Source organism: Kryptolebias marmoratus, linkage group LG8 (genome assembly GCF_001649575.2).
Source record: "Kryptolebias marmoratus isolate JLee-2015 linkage group LG8, ASM164957v2, whole genome shotgun sequence".
In the NCBI taxonomy this organism is placed as follows: Eukaryota; Metazoa; Chordata; class Actinopteri; order Cyprinodontiformes; family Rivulidae; genus Kryptolebias; species Kryptolebias marmoratus.
Genome location: NC_051437.1, coordinates 14,739,868 through 14,746,289, shown reverse-complemented (window position 1 = coordinate 14,746,289; position 6,422 = coordinate 14,739,868).

The following is a 6,422-nucleotide window of genomic DNA, read 5'->3' as shown; positions in this document are numbered from 1 at the left end:
AACGCCCTAGAAGATAAATTGTTTGGCATGCACACCTGGCACCCACATCCTAATGAGCCAGGCAACACTGTAAACCAAACATGGAAATGGGGCATTGGTGCTTTCATGGACTCAACATGTGTGGGAATTTACAATCGCTCCTGCATAAATACCATTTTAGGAACTGACAAACCACCCGGTTACACTTACACTGCAATTCCAATACAAAGAGAGAAACTGTCCCCTTAATTAAAGAAATTAAATGAGGTTAAACAGAGAATGGAAACATCTTTCTTCATCATTCCTAACAAGTTTTAAAAATGCAAACGAACTGATTTCATCAGCAAGGCTCGTATAGCTTTTCTTGTTTCTTTAAAATGATGTTAACTCTGACCGTGTCGAGGAATGACTACAAATTAAAGCTTTTTTTTTTCATCCCCAGAGCCTTGAAGCAGTGAAAATGAAGCTCACCTGATTATTATTCATTTAGGTGCTGGTAATTTTGATAAGACGTGACATTTTAATCAGATTTTTCTTGTCTCGGGAGAGTCTTTCCACATATTACTTTTTTTTTTTCTTTCTCCGTGGCTCATTTAAAGCAGCAGTGGGTGTCAGCCCTTTATTTTACTTTTTATTTCCCCAAATCACCTGGTAAAGTGCACAACTGTTAATGAACAGTTCAAAATTTATTTTTGTTTCTGTACAATAATTTATGTGTCCTAACATAATTGCATGAAGTATATTAAGGAGAGTGAAACAATTTGAAAGCTACGATCACAATTTCATCTCAAATGCCTGTTTTGTTTTAGTTGCAGGACATCAAGGTTATAGGTTAACACTCATGTGGACCTCAGTGGCTGCCACATGACAGTAAAACTAGTCCCTGGTGAAATCCTGGTCTGTTGTACCAAAGAAACAAGCAAAAATTCAGTGACATCAGCCGGGAGTGTGAGCATGAAGCCATGAAGCCATGAGACTTTGTAAAGTTAAGAGTGGAGGATCATTCTCTCTCTCTCATGTTTGTCATTGTGCTTTTCTTTATTACTCATCCTGTCAGTCCCCATATCCCTCTCTTTAACACCTCAGCCTCCCACTGCCCCGCGTGGCTCCGCTGTAATGCACTCAGTAGCTCTTTGTCATCACATTAGGTCGGAGCAATTTGTCGACGGTGCAAATTCCAAGGTTACGTTACCTCTCGGGTTGCTTGTCAGAAGATGTTTAAATGTGCCCTGCTGCACGGGTCGCTGTTTCGGAACAAAGCTAGCGATGCTAATTTCTCCTGTTTACGTTCACTGCGGGGTGACAGTCCTCCTCCGTGTTACAAAGGCACCAGCCCCTGGCATTGTGAAATCCCATCTTAATGGTAAATAATGAAATGTTTTATCAACCACGCACTTCCTTAAGTGAAACTGACTTTTTAATAAGCAACCGTGTGAGGTTTGAAAATTAGACTTACAAAACAGGGGTGGGGGCTAAAGCTGGTGCACGACAAACATGGCAAAAACTGCCACACAATTAAACTGTATTACATGTGTTTTGAGCTCAGATGAAGACGAGATGGGGGCTGGGGATTAGTCAGAAGGTTTTGTCTGCTTACACCAAGCATGCATTTAGAAATTTCCCTGCATACCATTTTATCACATTTTTTTTTTTTTACATTTGTGCACATGAGATGCTGTTGTCTGCACTTGTTTAAGGCTTCCAGATGCTTCTGTATGTGTACTTCCCACGTCATTAGGCACATCTCACGTGTCAGCGCGGCGCACAGATGACGCAACAAACGTTCACAGTGAGTTTGCACTGGCTGCTCACAGAACAGGACCAAAAATAATGTTAAGCTGAAAACAACCACTGAGCGAGGAGATGCTGCGTCTCCTTTATCACTCCAGTCGATATAATACATAACACTCATATTTTCTTTATGCATTTTTGCTCATCTTACATTTAAATGATTTCTAACACAACTTTTGTTTGTTTTTTTAAATCTTTTATATTTTTGTCACTGTTTGTTTGGACAGAATTGCTTTAATGTGTACTGCGCTTTTTTATTAGCCTTGTTATATCTACAGTATGAATTATTGGAGGTGCACTTGTAGGTGCAACCAAAACTAATATTACCTACATATCTAACATTCCAAGCATGTGTTCAAATGGACATTACAATGCAGCAAAAACAATTTGAAAATCTTTAAAAATAATGTAAAAACAATCTGAATACCTTAGAGTGGACATATTATTGTCTCATTTTTATAAATGTATTTCTTTTAGAAAACTTTGAAATCTGTTTTGTATTATATTTACAGGAATTCATAAGTTTCTTGCTCTCATCTAAATACCTTTCTGTGGCCTAACTTTCTCTTGTGTCTGCGCAGCCCCAATGGTCGACAGCGATTGTCCCTTTTTTTCTATTTTCCTCCTTTATTTTCTGGAACAGACTCACCATGCAGCTTAAATAATTGCCGCCAACACTGTCGAGCTGATCTGTAATGCAGCTGTATTTGTAAAAACAGTGCGTATCTTGCCTGAAAAATAATGACTCAGCCACAGAAAAACAAGCATTTTATGAAGTCTGAATGAGTTCAGGATACGAGATAGTTTCAGCACGGCACACAACAACTAATGAGCCTCGGTCTGGATGGATGTGCAGCTAAACATAAACCTCCTAGTTTAATCATGCAATTTTCCTCAAATTGGTATTGATTGGTACTTTTCGATACTGATTGCTCTGACTGACTTTACGTCTCCATCTGCTGAGTGGCAGGTGAACATTCACTCCACGCCTTTTCTCTCATTTACAACCATTAACAAGTCAACACACACTCAGAAAGCACATGCTTATACCTTTAGCTCAAAAAACCTGCAGAAATATATTATAATAGTGGCTAATTGGTTATAGTAATGTTACAAATGTTTCTTCTCGAGGGCCAAGACATTTACAGAGCCTAAAAGTTTGGGGAAGACTTTTCTAAATTTCTAAATGATGCCGCAGGTTAAGGTCTTTTTTTTTTATAAATTTTTATTTTGTTTTAAAAGGACACAAAAAAACGTCACATGCATTGGATTTAGACACTGGATAATTTCCATATGCAGTCCTTCTAGGCATCATTTTAACACAAACATGTAAAAAACAAGACCTTAAAGATTTGTCCGCTGATATTTGAGCAGAGATTGTCCGCAGTCATGAATTCCTCTTAACAAGTGATTCAAAATGTCAACAAAGTTGCCCCAATTTTTTTTTTTCTTTATTTTGTTTTGAGTTCTCAGTCGTTCAGGATGTGATAAGCCTGAATGGGTAAAGAGAAGGCAAATGGACTTCTTCTTTTGTTTCTTGTCCTAACAACTTATAAAACGTGTAAACTCACGATCAGAACTGAAGAAGCCTTTTGAATGAGAGGAGAAACTTCTTCAAGAAAGAGAGGAAGTCCGGTCGCCTTCTGTTTGACCACTCAGGATTTAAACTTCAGCAGGAAAAAGGTCCTAAAGATGTGTTTGTTTTTGACGTGTCAGTAGCTCCCTGCACACAGGTTATATGAGCATGCAGAGCATCGTGGCGGTGTAGGGGTTAACACTGAAAAGCAGTCCCAAAAAATGAGTGAAAGTGATCGAGTGAAGATACAATAACATCAAATTGACCATTTGTTCTGATTTCCCAAGGCCATTGTTTTTTTGTTTGTTTCTTTGGTTTTTGGAGATAATTTTAGATTATCTCATTTTTTGGTGATTTGGAACTCTTTCATTTCAGAAATCATATGATATGATGTTTTTTTACACATCAATTCATTTCACAAACACTAGAATAGATGGTGTTTTAACCCTGCTGCTCTCAGTCAGCACATTGTACTTTTTTTCAGTTAATTTCAATAAGGAACTGAGGCCTTTTGTGCTGTACAACATGTACCGTTACTCACACAGGTGATGTAAATCTAAATCCACGCCTCCTAATCCCCCGGACCTTCAGTCAAACTGCACAGAGCTCCTTTGACTGCAGCTTATTCTCCCACAAACCGTCTTTCTTTAAAACTCTGCGCACGCTAAACGCTTTAGACTGATGTTACAGAGAACTGTGTGGTTTAGCAACTTCTTAAAATCACATTAGATATTTGGCCTCCTTTTTTTAAAAGGACTATATATCTGTTTCAGTATTTGATATCTGTCTTATTTAAGGTGACGACGCCGTTATGCTGCTACTTGTTCTCACTTTAAAAGCTATGGCTATGTTTGCATTATTAAAACAAACACTTCAAATTTGAAATGAAAACAATATTGAGGATCACTGGATGCAGATAGATTTATTTGGTTGCTTGGTTCCTATTTAAACTGACTCCGCACTGTAAAGGTTCTCTTCTCTCTTATTTTACAGCTTTTCTGCCTCCTGCTGTCTTCTCAGTACAATAACTGAGCCATCATCAAACAGAGCGAAGGTAAAAATAAATAAATAAATAAAATAAATAAAAACACTGAAAGGTCGTTTTGTTGCAGCTTTTGATTTTACACATGAGCTCTGAATGCCTGAGTCAAGATATAATAGTTTGCAATATCCACCAGAAAGTTTAGAGTCAATAATAAAATCCATTACACTCATGCAATCTGTCAGTTTGCACACATAAATAACATAAAAGTGTGCAGAATCAGAAACTATCTATACAGGATGGTAATTCAGAGGCTTTGCAGGCTGTAATATTAACCACATAACCTCCTATTTGCCCAGCTAACATACTTCATTAGTATTTGGCAGATGATCTGACGTGAGCAGCTCATTGAGCAATTCCTAATGTTTCATCCTGATCCCTCATATAAAAAAAAAGTAGTAAAACAACCTGAGGGACAATACCTTTTCCCTTTGGACAGAACATGAGGTTCAAGTGAAGGACAGAAGGATAAATTGCAGATTAGAAAAGAGTACACGAAAGGATGTGGCTGCTGACGAATCCTTGTTTTTTTGGTAGAACCACTGAAGCTCAGAAGGTGACAGGATGAAATAAAAAGGAAGCTGATATTTATATATATATAAGTTTAGCTCAGGTGCTTGACAGGAAAGCATTACATGAAAAATGAAAGAGAATGCTGAAAGGATGTTGAGGTATGTCTGCTTTCGGACAGATCACGGTTAATTAGTTGTAAATATTCCAACAAAACATGTAGTAATAAAAAAAGGTCTTTATAGAGTTCAGATATTCATTGAAAATGAAATTATTTCCTTCTCAATGATATATCATGTAAGCTACTGGGTTTAACTGGAAATCAGCAAACACTGCAGCACTGTGATCCACTCCCTTCTGATGTCAGGACACGTTTAGGAACAAATGAAGTGGATTAAGACCCCCTCTGCTGGTTGTAAGGTATTATTACATATTACAGTTGTAGTTCTGAGGTTTGGTAACATACTCAAGTCCTTGCACATGTTACGGACAAAAAAACAACAAAAACCTTTAACTTGTTTGCTCATCATTCAGTAACCGATTGTCCATCCTGTAGGAGCTGGATGTTTGCAACAAAATGCTATTTGGAAGCAAACTGTGTTTCTGAAAAGTAAAACCTGCCCACCACACACACATTTCAATCACCCCTCCCTTGAGTCCTGTCACTTTGCAGAGACACGATCCACCCAGAGATCTGTCTGATCCCGCTGCCAACATTAATTAACTCTGCAGAGTTGCAGAATTTGATCTGATTCCAGTTCAAATTTGGAGCTTCTTCATCAAGACAGCTGACACGTGTTCCCATCAGAGGGTTTGAGAGAGTGACACAGGGCTCCACAGGGTCTGAGCATAAGAGCTTTGACTGTAGATTACAGGATACTTTCCCCAAGCAGCACTATGGATTAACTTTTTATTATATATATATATATATATATATATATATTATACATTTTAATTATACCAAGGACCGGATCCCTGTCTCAGCCAGACGCTTTATAATCTCCCACTTACTCTTCATATGTTCTATCTGCTAATTAGTTCAGGCAGCTTATGAAATGGAAAGTGAATGGAAACCCCACCAGAATAAAGACTGCATTGTTAGAACCGAGAGTCATTGAAATATTGTCTTAAATGTTATCTGTCTTGTTAGGACTGATATGAGCGCTCAGCTTGGGCTTCGACAAAAGGTGTGCCGGTCCTTCATTAAAGTCTATTTAAGGAATGTTACAAGAGTAGGAAAAGAAAATGTCAAATAAGAAAAAAAATCTGCTTTTCTACAATTAAATGTGTTTATTTATTTATGTAAATCTTTTTTTTTCTTCAAGACGTTTCCAGCAAACTGCTAAAATAACATTAAAGTCTATTTAAGGAATGTTACAAGAGTAGGATAAGAAAATGTCAAACAAATAAATAAAAAAATCTGCTTTTCAACAATAAATATATTTATTTCTTTATGTAAAACATTTTTTTTCAAGAAGTTTCCAGCAAACTGCTGAAATAACATTAAAGTCCTAGCAGTTCTTG